The 13,969-nt window shown below is 45.8% G+C and overlaps 1 long non-coding RNA gene across 3 annotated transcripts in view; it reads right to left on the reverse strand.

Annotated features, from left to right (window-relative positions):
• LOC137563186 (uncharacterized) overlaps positions 1-10,512 on the reverse strand; it is a 263,248-nt gene extending 252,736 nt beyond the window's left edge. For 2 of the 3 annotated variants that reach the window (XR_011030287.1, XR_011030285.1), the window contains exon 1: positions 10,457-10,512. This is a non-coding gene — a long non-coding RNA (uncharacterized lncRNA). The remainder of the gene's footprint in view (positions 1-10,456) is intronic. The other variant, XR_011030286.1, reaches the window with a different exon arrangement.
• Between the last annotated feature and the right edge of the window lie 3,457 nt (positions 10,513-13,969).

Raw genomic sequence — 13,969 nt, forward strand, 5'->3', positions numbered from 1 at the left:
ATCACAGATGGTCATTGTTCATGTTACTTGGTTGGGGTCCAGGAGTGTTGCGTAGTCGTTTCCAATCCAGGATTGATTCATTTTAATTTGAGTCAGACGGTCTGCATTTTCTGTGGAGAGGCGGATATGCCGATCTGTGACGATGCCTCCGGCAGCACTGAAACAGCGTTCCGACATAACGCTGGCTGCCGGGCAAGCCAGCACCTCTATTGCGTACATTGCCAGTTCGTACCAGGTGTCTAGCTTCGATACCCAATAGTTGAAGGGTGCAGATGGATTGTTCAACACAGCTACGCCATCTGACATGTAGTCCTTGACCATCTTCTCCAGGCGATCGGTGTTGGAGGTGGATCTGCACGCTTGCTGTTCTGTGGGCTGCTGCTGCATGGGTGTCATAAAATTTTCCCACTCCAAGGACACTGCCGATACCATTCCCTTTTGGGCACTAGCTGCGGCTTGTGTTGTTTGCTGCCCTCCTGGTCATCCTGGGTTTGCGGAAGTCAGTCTGTCGGCGTACAACTGGCTAGAGGAGGGGGAGGATGTCAATCTCATCTCTAAAGTCTCCACAAGGGCCTGCTGGTATTCTTCCATTTTGACCTGTCTGACTCTTTCTTCAAGCAGTTTTGGAACATTGTGTTTGTACCGTGGATCCAGAAGGGTATAAACCCAGTAATTGGTGTTGTCCAGAATGCGCACAATGCGTGGGTCGCGTTCAATGCAGTCTAGCATGAATTGAGCCATGTGTGCCAGAGTCCTGCCAGAATCCTCATCATCCTCTTGTGAGCGTTGTGATAGTTGTTGAGATGCGTCATAGTCGTCACCTTCTTCCTGGTCTGCTTCTGCTGACCATTCGCGCTGAATTGTGGAAGTCCAACGTGCACCGCTCTGGCCCTCGTCAGTGGTGGCAGGAAATTCCTGCTCCAACTCCAGCTGTTTCTCCTCCTCTTCTTCGTCATAGCTGCTGGGGCCAGCGTTTCCTGATGCGGATGGCCTGATGTTGGTACCATCACGCTGATCGTTTTCTCCTTCAGATTCCCCCAGTTGCATCATGACAGCTGTTTCCTTGATTTTCAACATTGACCTCTTCAGTAAACACAGCAGTGGTATGGTAATGCTGACTGAAGAGTTGTCACTGCTCACAAGCAACGTGGATTGCTCAAAATTTTGGAGGACTTGGCAGAGGTCCAACATGTTGGCCCAATCGGATCCACAGAAGCTTGGCAGCTGTCCGGATGCGCCTCGGTACTGCGCCGTCATGTACTGGACCACTGCACTCTTCTGCTCGCAAAAGCGGGCTAGCATGTGCAGCGTAGAATTCCAGCGCGTAGGGACATCACACAGCAAGCGATGGTGGGGGAGATTGAAGCGCTCCTGCATCTTGGCGAGTGCCCCCGAAGCAGTACTGGAATTTCTGCAATGTTTGGCCACTCGTCGCACCTTCAACAGAAGATCGGCCATGCCTGGGTATGTCCTCAGGAATCGCTGAACTACTAGGTTCATCACGTGCGCCAGGCAAGGGATGTGTGTCAGCTTAGCCAACCTTACAGCGCGAATGAGATTACTCCCATTATCACACACAACCATGCCCGGTTTCAGGTCCAGCGGTGCCAGCCACAAATCCGTCTGTTCCTTTATTCCCCTCCAAATTTCCTCCCCTGTGTGCTGCTTATCCCCAAGGCAGATCAGCTTCAGCAACGCTTGCTGACGCATGCCAACAGCTGTGCTGCACTGCTTCCACGATCCTACTGCTGCTGGGTTAGCGTTTCCGGATGAGGTACAGCTTTGAGATGCGTTGGAGGAGAAGGAGTCAGAGAGGTAGGTGCTGCTGTTGTTATCCAGTGGGAGGGACGGCGGTGCAGCTGTTTGCGGCGTGGGCAACACCCGCGCCGTAGCAGGTGAGGAATCGCTGCCAGGCTCCACAAGGTTCACCCAGTGCGCGGTAAGGGAGATGTATCGACCCTGGCCGAACGCACTCGTCCAGGTGTCAGTGGTGAGGTGAACCTTGCAGGCAACGGCATTCTTCAAGCTTCGGGTTATTTTGCTGACCACGTGCTCATGCAACTCAGGCACTGCAGAGCGCGCAAAGTGGTAGCTGGGAACCACGTAACGTGGGATGGCCACTGACATCATGCCCTTGAAGCTGTTTGTCTCCACCACTCGATATGGCAGCATTTCGCAGGCCAGAAGCTTGGCTATGCTGGCTGTTACTGCCACGGCCCGGGGGTCATTTGCTGGCAATTTCCTCTTGCGATCAAACATCTCCGAGACAGACAACTGAATCGTAGGGCTGCACACTGAAGGGCTGTTAGTTGTTGTGTTTGATGAACACTGGGAGACCTCAAGAGCACTTCTCCGGAAAGTGACAGTGTCAGCGTCGTCTGATGTTTGTGAATGTTGTGAACCACGCAATGGCTGGGCTACTGCTGCTGCTGAGGCGGGTCTGGTGGTGAGTCTGGTGACCCCAAGGGAGGCAGTGTTGCTGGTACCTTGTCCTGCCGCGTTTGCCCACAGAGTGGGATGTTTGGATAGCATGTGGCGGCTCATGCTGGTGGTGGAGAGGTTGTTAATACTTTTCCCCCCGCTCAGGCGGGTCTTGCACACCTTGCAAATCGCCATAGTACCATCCTCAGTGCAGTCTTCAAAGAAAGCCCAGACTTTGGAGCACCTGCTTTGCTGGCGATTTCTGTTTGCGCCTCTTTTGCCTCTCACTTGAACTTCCACGCTTGTGGTGCCTGAAATTGCGCGCCGCCTACCTTGTGGCACAAGGCAAACTCGTGCAGCAGTGGGTTCTTCAACAGACTCATCTGTGCTGCTGCTACGACGGCGATGTTCTCGTTCACAAACAAAATCTGGGTCTCTGTCCACATTGTCCATACCCTCCTCTTCCATCTCCTGAAATTCGTCATATGTCATTGTGGGGGCCACCGCCGTGGAGTAGAGCTCCCCAGAAAAACCTCTGCGCAGCTCACTCCAACGTCGTCTTCCAGATCTTGTCGGCCGACCTCCTGCAATTGCAACCCCTCCTGCCCAACTTGCTCTGGGATTTGGGTTTCCGAGTCCTCCTCGGACTCGCCTTGTATTTCAGTGCGCGGTGCATTTCCCACAGTTAATGGTTGTGAATCCGGGCACAACATTTCTGGCTGTTCCTCCATTGACCTTTGAAAGGTGGAAGTTTGTTGGGCTGGGAATAGCTCCTGCGAATACCCCATTGTGTCCTGAGGTAATTCATCGGACTGGTTATCTGGCAGTTGTGTGCGTGGTGTCGCTGCCGGTTGTGTCAGCTTTGTGCTCACTGGCTCCTTGTAACTGGCTGAGGACTCGGACCTCATGCGTGATGTGCTGGTGCTGCTTAACCCACTGCTGGACACTTGAGAGGTCATCCAAGTAATTATCTGGTCCTGTTCTTTTGGATTTGTGAGGGTTGTTGTCCTGGACAACATGGGCGGTATTGAGTGGGTTTTCTTGGGTGCTCCCCTGTGGCCTGTACGTGAACCATCAGGGGAAACACCTCTTCCCTTGCCCCTCCCTCTTTCACCGGATTTCTTCCTCATTTCACTTATCCTTAAAGTACACGCTGACTGGCAGCAGTACAGTGGCAGTACAGAAATGCTATACAGTGGTGGGTGAGCGGTGTACCACTATTCCCAGCAGCGACACAGAGCACAATGCTATACAGTGGCGGGTGAGTGGTGTACCACTATTCCCAGCAGCGACACAGAGCACAATGCTATACAGTGGCGGGTGAGCGGTGTACTACTGTTCCCAGCAGACACAGAGTGGCAGTAAACACAATGCTATATAGTGTGGCTGAGCAAGGTACACAGAGTGGCAGTAAACAGAATGCTATATAGTGTGGCTGAGCGAGCGGTGTACTACTGTTCCCAGCAGACACAGAGTGGCAGTAAACAGAATGCTATATAGTGTGGCTGAGCGAGCGGTGTACTACTATTCCCAGCAGACACAGAACAGTAAACAGAATGCTATATTGTGCGGCTGAGCTGTGTACCACTATTCCCAGCAGCAACACAGAGCACAATGCTATACAGTGGCGGGTGAGCGGTGTACTACTATTCCCAGCAGACACAGAGTGGCAGTAAACAGAATGCTATATAGTGTGGCTGAGCGAGGTACACAGAGTGGCAGTAAACAGAATGCTATATAGTGTGGCTGAGCGAGCGGTGTACTACTATTCCCAGCAGACACAGAACAGTAAACAGAATGCTATATAGTGTGGCTGAGCGGTGTACCACTATTCCCAGCAGTGACACAGAGCACAATGCTATACAGTGGCGGGTGAGCGGTGTACCACTATTCCCAGCAGCGACACAGAGCACAATGCTATACAGTGGCGGGTGAGTGGTGTACTACTATTCCCAGCAGACACAGAGTGGCAGTAAACAGAATGCTATATAGTGTGGCTGAGCGAGGTACACAGAGTGGCAGTAAACAGAATGCTATATAGTGTGGCTGAGCGAGCGGTGTACTACTATTCCCAGCAGACACAGAACAGTAAACAGAATGCTATATAGTGTGGCTGAGCGGTGTACCACTATTCCCAGCAGCGACACAGAGCACAATGCTATACAGTGGCGGGTGAGCGGTGTACTACTATTCCCAGCAGACACAGAGTGGCAGTAAACAGAATGCTATATAGTGTGGCTGAGCGAGGTACACAGAGTGGCAGTAAACAGAATGCTATATAGTGTGGCTGAGCGAGCGGTGTACTACTATTCCCAGCAGACACAGAACAGTAAACAGAATGCTATATTGTGTGGCGGAGCGGTGTACCACTGTTCCCAGCAGTGACACAGAGCACAATGCTATACAGTGGCGGGTGAGCGGTGTACTACTATTCCCAGCAGACACAGAGTGGCAGTAAACAGAATGCTATATAGTGTGGCTGAGCGAGGTACACAGAGTGGCAGTAAACAGAATGCTATATAGTGTGGCTGAGCGAGCGGTGTACTACTATTCCCAGCAGACACAGAACAGTAAACAGAATGCTATATAGTGTGGCTGAGCGGTGTACCACTATTCCCAGCAGTGACACAGAGCACAATGCTATACAGTGGCGGGTGAGCGGTGTACCACTATTCCCAGCTGCGACACAGAGCACAATGCTATACAGTGGCGGGTGAGCGGTGTACTACTATTCCCAGCAGACACAGAGTGGCAGTAAACAGAATGCTATATAGTGTGGCTGAGCGAGGTACACAGAGTGGCAGTAAACAGAATGCTATATAGTGTGGCTGAGCGAGCGGTGTACTACTATTCCCAGCAGACACAGAACAGTAAACAGAATGCTATATAGTGTGGCTGAGCGGTGTACCACTATTCCCAGCAGCGACACAGAGCACAATGCTATACAGTGGCGGGTGAGCGGTGTACTACTATTCCCAGCAGACACAGAGTGGCAGTAAACAGAATGCTATATAGTGTGGCTGAGCGAGGTACACAGAGTGGCAGTAAACAGAATGCTATATAGTGTGGCTGAGCGAGCGGTGTACTACTATTCCCAGCAGACACAGAACAGTAAACAGAATGCTATATTGTGTGGCTGAGCGGTGTACCACTATTCCCAGCAGCGACACAGAGCACAATGCTATACAGTGGCGGGTGAGCGGTGTACTACTATTCCCAGCAGACACAGAGTGGCAGTAAACAGAATGCTATATAGTGTGGCTGAGCGAGGTACACAGAGTGGCAGTAAACAGAATGCTTTATAGTGTGGCTGAGCGAGCGGTGTACTACTATTCCCAGCAGACACAGAACAGTAAACAGAATGCTATATAGTGTGGCTGAGCGGTGTACCACTATTCCCAGCAGTGACACAGAGCACAATGCTATACAGTGGCGGGTGAGCGGTGTACCACTATTCCCAGCAGCGACACAGAGCACAATGCTATACAGTGGCGGGTGAACGGTGTACTACTATTCCCAGCAGACACAGAGTGGCAGTAAACAGAATGCTATATAGTGTGGCTGAGCGAGGTACACAGAGTGGCAGTAAACAGAATGCTATATAGTGTGGCTGAGCGAGCGGTGTACTACTATTCCCAGCAGACACAGAACAGTAAACAGAATGCTATATAGTGTGGCTGAGCGGTGTACCACTATTCCCAGCAGCGACACAGAGCACAATGCTATACAGTGGCGGGTGAGTGGTGTACTACTATTCCCAGCAGACACAGAGTGGCAGTAAACAGAATGCTATATAGTGTGGCTGAGCGAGGTACACAGAGTGGCAGTAAACAGAATGCTATATAGTGTGGCTGAGCGAGCGGTGTACTACTATTCCCAGCAGCGACACAATGACTGGGGGGACCCTGGCTAGCGTGGCTGGAGTGCGAACTACCCTGCCTGCCTACCCAAAGCTAAACCCACAGACAAATGGCGGAGATATGACGTGGTTCGGGTATTTGTTTACCCGAACCACGTGACAGTTCGGCCAATCAGAGCGCGTTCGGGTCCGAACCACGTGACCCGTTTGGCCAATCACAGCGCTAGCCGAACGTTCAGGGAACGTTCGGCCATGCGCTCTTAGTTCGGCCATGTGGCTGAACGGTTTGGCCGAACACCATCAGGTGTTCGGCCGAACTCGAACATCACCCAAACAGGGTGATGTTCTGCAGAACCCGAACAGTGGCGAACACTGTTCGCCCAACACTACTCAAAACCATGGAGATGATAATAGATCTGAGAATTATCTGATGAGCAGCTCTCCAGTGCTAATTTAGATCACCAGATTATAGCTCAATATTAGATGCCGGCGGATGCTTGCGATTTGTGGTGTGTGTGTGGGTTGGATGAGTCGTGACGGGGTGGCCATCCCATGTGCTTTTTAATGGTAAATTCTATATGCTAGTTTAACTTTTCTCAAATAAATTTTGATACGTTACTTGAAACATTTATTAGTTTATTTGTGTGCATTTTTCAATAAGTTACTGATGGGGCTCTGTATGTCTCACGGCCTTAGTCCACTGCCAAACCATTAATTATAAGGTGATAATAGACTTTAGGAGATCTCCCCCCCAGCACCTCCCCTTAACCATAAATGGATCCACAATAACCCAGGTAGAGTCATTCAAGTTTCTTGGGTCCACGATCTCACACAACCTAAAATGGGATAACAATACGGTCACTATTGTCAAGAAAGCGCAACAGAGGATGTACCCAGGGCCGGATTTGTACTTTCCAGCGCCCTAGGCCGGCTGCCACCAACCAGCCCCCCCCCCCCCCCCCACACACACACACACACACTCTGTCCAACTCTGACTAGTGATCACTGGGTTACATGGGCTCCTGTCTGTTTTGCTGCTTTGCCCCCCCCTGTTCAAAGAAGCAGTGCATGCTCTGGCCACTCCATGTAATTTTGCACTCCAGCCTGGATGCACAGCAGGCTGTAGTGTTCAGGGCTTGCATAATTCAGAAATGATGCTCATATATGAGCAGCACTTGTCACGTACACATACCCATAACACTCCAAGCCTCGGTTGCTGTGCACCTCAGTACAGGAGTGCATAATAACAAGAAGCCCGAGAGGACAGAGCATGCACTGCTTCTTTGTCCTCTGTGCGACTTGCTTCAGTCAGAGTCACAAACAGGTGATGGTGCAGCGCAAAGGAGAGAAACCCATCCAAACCAGAACAGGTAAGAGGTAAGTAGAAGGATCCGACACTACACACGCTGGCATAGATGTAGTGTAATGCTAGGAACACACGATGCAATTCTGACAGATTTACTGTCAGATCGATTATTTCCAATGTCTGATCTGATTTCCGATCAATTTTTCAATCGATTTTCCGGTCATTTCTATGAAAAAAATCATTCAGAAAATCTATCGGATAGCAGATCGGACATGTTGGAAATAGTCGATCTGACAGTAAATCTGTCAGAAAATTGCATCATGTGTATCTAGCATAAGCTCAGGTGTACTTTACACAGTGACAATTTAGCACTTGGGGCAAGTTAAGACAGATCTTAATCAGTCAGCAGGAAGTTTTTACGTTTTGTAATAGAATGATAATATTTATTGGCTAACCAAAAGAAAACCGTGAGCCTTTTGGTTAATGAGCCATCTTCAGACTTTGTTCCTGTATACATGATGTTAGCACATACAGTTATATATACAGTCAGCAGGAGATGCATACAATGTTTTGTAAATATAAATAAATGTAATACAGTTGTCATTCTGTTTCAAAACATCCTGCTTTCACTGATGGCTAACACAGAACAATGTTTTGCTGCTTCTAAAACATGTCAGGAAAGAGTTAAACTGTAGCACAGAGAGAATGTTGCTGTAACAACAAACCATAATTCTAACAGGTCTCAGGTCTTTAACAGCTCTGACCAAGTAATAAACATCAGTCAGGGGGAGAGGAGAGCTGATAATTCCTGTCTGTGAATGCGTGCTGCATAAAGAACTAATCTGAACTCAAAAGTTCTACTACTTGAGCCCATATATTGTTCTTCTCACAGCAGCTTGTATGTCCCCACTCATTATACTGGACAAGTTCCTCAGATGACAATAGATGCTGTCATCACACACACTCTGCAGTGAGAGAGATGCAGGGATCGCTGGAATTCAGGCAGAATAGAGCAAAGCAGAAGTGATTTACTTTGACATGTGACCTCTTATCTCTCCAAGTCCTGCGCCCTGCTGAATTTTATCGCCCTAGGCCTTGACCTTTGTGGCCTTTCCAGAAATCCGGCCCTGGATGTACCATCTACGGCAGCTGAAAAAGTTTGGCCTACCTCAAAATCTAATGGTGCAGTTCTACACTGCAATTGTTGAATCCACCATAACATCATCTATGTCTGTATGGTTCAGCTCCTGCTCAGCATTAGAAAAGGGGAAGCTGCAGCGCATCATCCGAACAGCGGAAAGGATAATTGGCTGTAGCTTACCTTCCCTGCAGGATCTTTACGCTAGCAGGTGCAGAAAAAGAGCAACCAAAATTGCCTCTGACCCCTCTCACCCAGCTCACCCCATCTTCCAGCACTTGCCTTCAGGAGTAAGATTCCGGTCAATTGCTACCAAAACCTCCAGACACAGGAACAGCTTTTTTCCTCAAGCGGTAGCCATACTTAATGCTGAACCACGTTAGAGCTGCTAGGACTTGATAGTAATCAGCACAGAACTGTAAATGAACAATTCTCACACTGCTTACTGCCACTATACTTATAATGTCCTTGACTTGTAATATACACACTGTCTGCCGTTGTATTGTTTTTGTTTGTGTTTGTTAAGCAACTGCCAAGACAAATTCCTTGTAGGTGCAAACTTACTTGGCGAAATAAAATTGATTCTGATTCTGATTCTGATTGGAAAATTGTGCTTGCCAGTTATTGCACCACATAGTTGGATTGCATTATTTTAATGAATCATTTTGGTGACTTACCTGTAATGCACCCAGGCCAGATTTTCTGGATTGCTAGTATTCTTTACTGCTCCTCACATTTTCTCAGTCCTGTGGAGCTTTAGTAAACTAGACCGGTACTCATTTCTTAAAAGGACACTTAACTGCCCATAATATTAGAAAAGCCTGAGTTAAATTACCCCGCCTTTCCCCTCCCACTAGTCTAGCTCATTAAATTAACCATCTTAGCGGTATGGACGAGCTCAGCTCGTCCATCACCGCCGATGGCTGCCGCTCAGGCCCTGCTGTGCCGATTTTGCTCAAATAAAGAGCAGCACACGCAGCCGGCACTTTGCCAGCCGCGTGTGCTGCCCGATCGCCGCCGCTCTGCGGCGATCCGCCGCGAGCAGCGGCGAAAGAGGGTCCCCCCAGCCGCCTGAGCCCTGCGCAGCCGGAACAAATAGTTCCGGCCAGCGCTAAGGGCTGGATCGGAGGCGGCTGACGTCAGGACGTCGGCTGACGTCCATGACGTCACTCCGCTCGTCGCCATGGTGACAGGAGAAGCCAAACACGGAAGGCTGCTCATTGCGGCCTTCTGTGTTACTTCTGGCTGCCGGAGGCGATCGGAAGAACGCCTCCGGAGCGCCATCTAGTGGGCTTTCATGCAGCCAACTTTCAGTTGGCTGCATGAAATAGTTTTTTTTTTATTTAAAAAAACCCTCCCGCAGCCGCCCTGGCGATCTTAATAGAACGCCAGGGTGGTTAAATAAATACATTACTGCAACTGCTCTGTAGATTGTCTCTTGTTTGGAAACTGAGAATTGGGCGGTCCAAAAAGCCCATGCTAAGAATATCTCATTCTTACTATAAATAACAGTGTAAAACACATGGCAGTCGAAATACATAGCAATCCAAAACACATAGCAGTCCAAAATACATAGCAATCCAAAATACATAGCAGTCCAAAATGCATAGCAATCCAAGATACCTAGCAATCCAAAATACATAGCAGACCACATTTGAATTGCCAGAGCCCAGAGACATGCCCCATTCACTTATGACTAATTCTGATTCAGCCTACACAAGAATGTACTCACTGATGTATGTTGTGTGTATGCTCAGTCTTATACCAGTTATAGAGGCCATCCCCTTTGTAACTGAACTGGCGTTTCAGTTATGACCATAGCTCTCAGGACGCCTCAGGTTTTATATTTGTGCAAATGAGAACACATAATAGTGATACCATAAATAAATGATAGGAATACGATGATCTCTGCAAATTTGATTTATTTTGCCATCTCATAATGTGCAGTTTTTGCAGGCACAGATCCCCGCTGTATTTTATCTATACTGATTTATGTCAGCTTCCTCTGTTTTATTGCTAATGATAATCTGCAGATGCCTGAAGGGCTCCTGAATCAGGGCTGGATGCTTGCTGCATGTAAATTAGCCATGTGCTAATCTGCAATGCCTACTGAAGTCACCAGGCACTTGCTTGAGACACTTGTCCTTTCAACAGCCAATTCAGCTAATAGTATAATCTTCTTAATCACCACGATTAATCATGTTGTAGAAATAGAAAGGGAATTCTAACAGTATTTATCTGCAGTGTTATCAGAGATGATTTACAAAGTATTTGTGGAGAGCTGACAATGCTATCATTTTTCTCTAGTTAATATTCTGCAATTTACTGAACACCCACAATGCTGTTGATAATGCTGAATACAACTGCAAAAAAATACAGTATTTTTCTTCTTTTACTAAGATTATAGCACAGCAATTTTATTGGGGAAGGTAGACACTAACTTGTTTGTACTGTCATTAAAAATAATGTGTGTAATCTGACAAGCAAGGCTACTCTCTGTCCCCTATGATTTTCTTTTTTTTTTGGTTTCTATTAAGTATTTATCATGAAACAACATCCTATATAATAAAATCTCTGTCGCTGCACCAGCTCTTGTCCCTGTGTTCATGTCAGGTTCAATCTGCACATGCAGAGGGGGCAGTCCAGAGCCCCAGAGAGCAGACCCTCTGGGAAGCCCTCGTGTTACATTGTATAATGGGTCTAAGGTCTAGTTATAGACCTGTGTTGCCAGTATTGTGATCAGGTTTGGGAACAGCTGTTCCCATTCACAGATCATTGGCCGACGAGACGGAGCCAGGTGCGCGCACATCGATAACAAAATGAAAACGCTTATCTCTGCCTCTGATCTGGAGATGGAGTACAGAGGTGTACCAAAGATCCACGAGTAGTTAAAGAGACCAAAAAAAGTCTATCAAAAAGCAATGCTAAATGCAGGTGCTTGCAATAATTCAGCCATAAGTGAGCAACTATGGTTTCCCATGAAGCATCACTCCTGAATATGCAAACCATTCCACAGAGCCATATCAAACCATACCTAGCACTAATGAGGCTAAATAAGTCTGAAACAGGCTGTATGTCTGTTGGATTGGTGTGGCGCTGTAAAATTAATTAGCTATAGGCTCACTATACACTTATAGCATCAGAAAATGTTATAAAATGTATTATTATATTATTATTATATGTATTAATTATTGTTTATTATATTTCACTTTTCATGTGTTTTGGTTAATATAATTAACCAAAATATAATGAATTGTCATTTTATAAAAGCTTTATGACCATTTCACCAATTTGATATGGAAGTATGCATGTGTAACAAGCTTACCTCCGGGATCCAGCGAGGCGTCAATGGGGGTAGGCACACGCTCCCTGCCTCTTCTAAGGGACGGACGCGGCTGGTAAAGCGTCCATCCAATGTTGCTAGGAGATGGTCGCATGTGATTATGCGTCCGTCCTATGCCCTCAGATGTCGAGTTGTCAGTGTCAGCTGACAGCATTAGATCAGTTGACACTCAGGCAGGAAATGATAATTGGTGGAAGTAAGAGTGGCCGACCACTGATTGGTGTGAGTACTATTTAAACCTGCATATGTCAGTGTATCATTGCCCGTGATAGCATTAGCTAGTCTAGCTGCTGGGTTTGCTTATTATAGTCCATTTTCTGCTGGATACTTGGATTTTGACCCATGCCTGTTTTTGACCTTGCCTGTTTGCTGCCAGGACCGACCCATTGCCTGATTATCATTTTTTTTTACTGTTTGCTGCCTGGACCAACCCATTGCCTGATTATTGTTTTGCCTGTTTGCTGACCTCGGAAACTCCTTACCTTGCCTTTGCCTGATCCCTTTGTAATGCGACTCTCTGATGATCTGTTGTGTATGACCTCGGATTGTACCTGAACTTGTATTACTTCTGCACCTTTTGTTTGGTCTTGGTGATCTATTTTTACCCATCCTGCATTCAGCTCCAATACCTTGCGCCCTAAAGACCTGGGTGTAACCAAAGGTAGGTGTTGTCTCTCACCTCCCATTCAAGTGTCCCATGCCACACAAGTCGAAGACGGAGGTGATAGATTGAGGCATTGGAGCTGATTCGTGGGTGAATAGGTTGCCAGGCCTTACAGCATGTGATTAGTGTGTGTAGAATAGTCTCATAAATATTGGTATATCAGTTTGTAATTCTTATTAGAATGCAATGAGAATGCAATAAAAAAACTTAATTTTTTTTTATATACGGTAAATATAAAATAAAATGAAGAGCATTCTATTGAGTGGTCTGAAGTATATTATTCTGGATGAAGAAAGGTGAGGATTAGAAAAAAAAGTAAAGTCAATTTTTATATGGATGAATCCATCAGAGTCATTGAAAAAATCTTATTATAGGAATGACTCCTGGCAGCTTGATCTTGTACTTAGTCAATTTGATTAAATAGAATCCATAAGTGGATTCACAAGATTTAAGTTACTTCCTAGAACAATAATATACATTTTATTTTGTCTTATAATTTTTTAATAATTTGACAACAAAATGATCTATTCCAACTGAAGGGTCGTTAACATTAACATGTGACTTTGCCTTCAATAATACCTGTAAGAATAAGAAATCTGCCTTCTGAATCACTATATTGAAACTTGCATTTAAAATAAATATTTTCTTATGGAATAAAATATCTATTTCATTTCTCTTTGTGGTATGGTGATTAGCAAAATAAAAAAGTAGATGATTTTGTGCATGTACATTACTCAGGAGATAATGTGGTGGTGAAATAAGTATCTTAAAAATATCAGAGCTTCTAGTATATATATATATATATATATATATATATATATATATATATATATATATATATATGGATTATTAAGTCCCTGTGTGTTTAAGGATATTAAGTCCCTGTGTGTTTAATGGTTTAATGGTTCAATAGTTTAATAGTTTCAAGTATTGGCAAGTACTGCAAATAAAAGGTATTCATCTATTAAATATAAAAGAATCTGCAGGTGAAATAATGGCAGGGTCCTTAACCATTAAGGCCATTACTTATGGTATAAAAAACTAGAAATTAGTATATATATATATATATATATATATATATATATATATGTATATATATATGTATATATATATATATATATATATATATATATATATATATATATATATATATATATATATATACACACACACACATATATATATATATATATATATATATATATATATATATATATATATATATACATATGCATACA

This window comes from Hyperolius riggenbachi, chromosome 3 (genome assembly GCF_040937935.1).
Source record: "Hyperolius riggenbachi isolate aHypRig1 chromosome 3, aHypRig1.pri, whole genome shotgun sequence".
Classification (NCBI taxonomy): Eukaryota; Metazoa; Chordata; class Amphibia; order Anura; family Hyperoliidae; genus Hyperolius; species Hyperolius riggenbachi.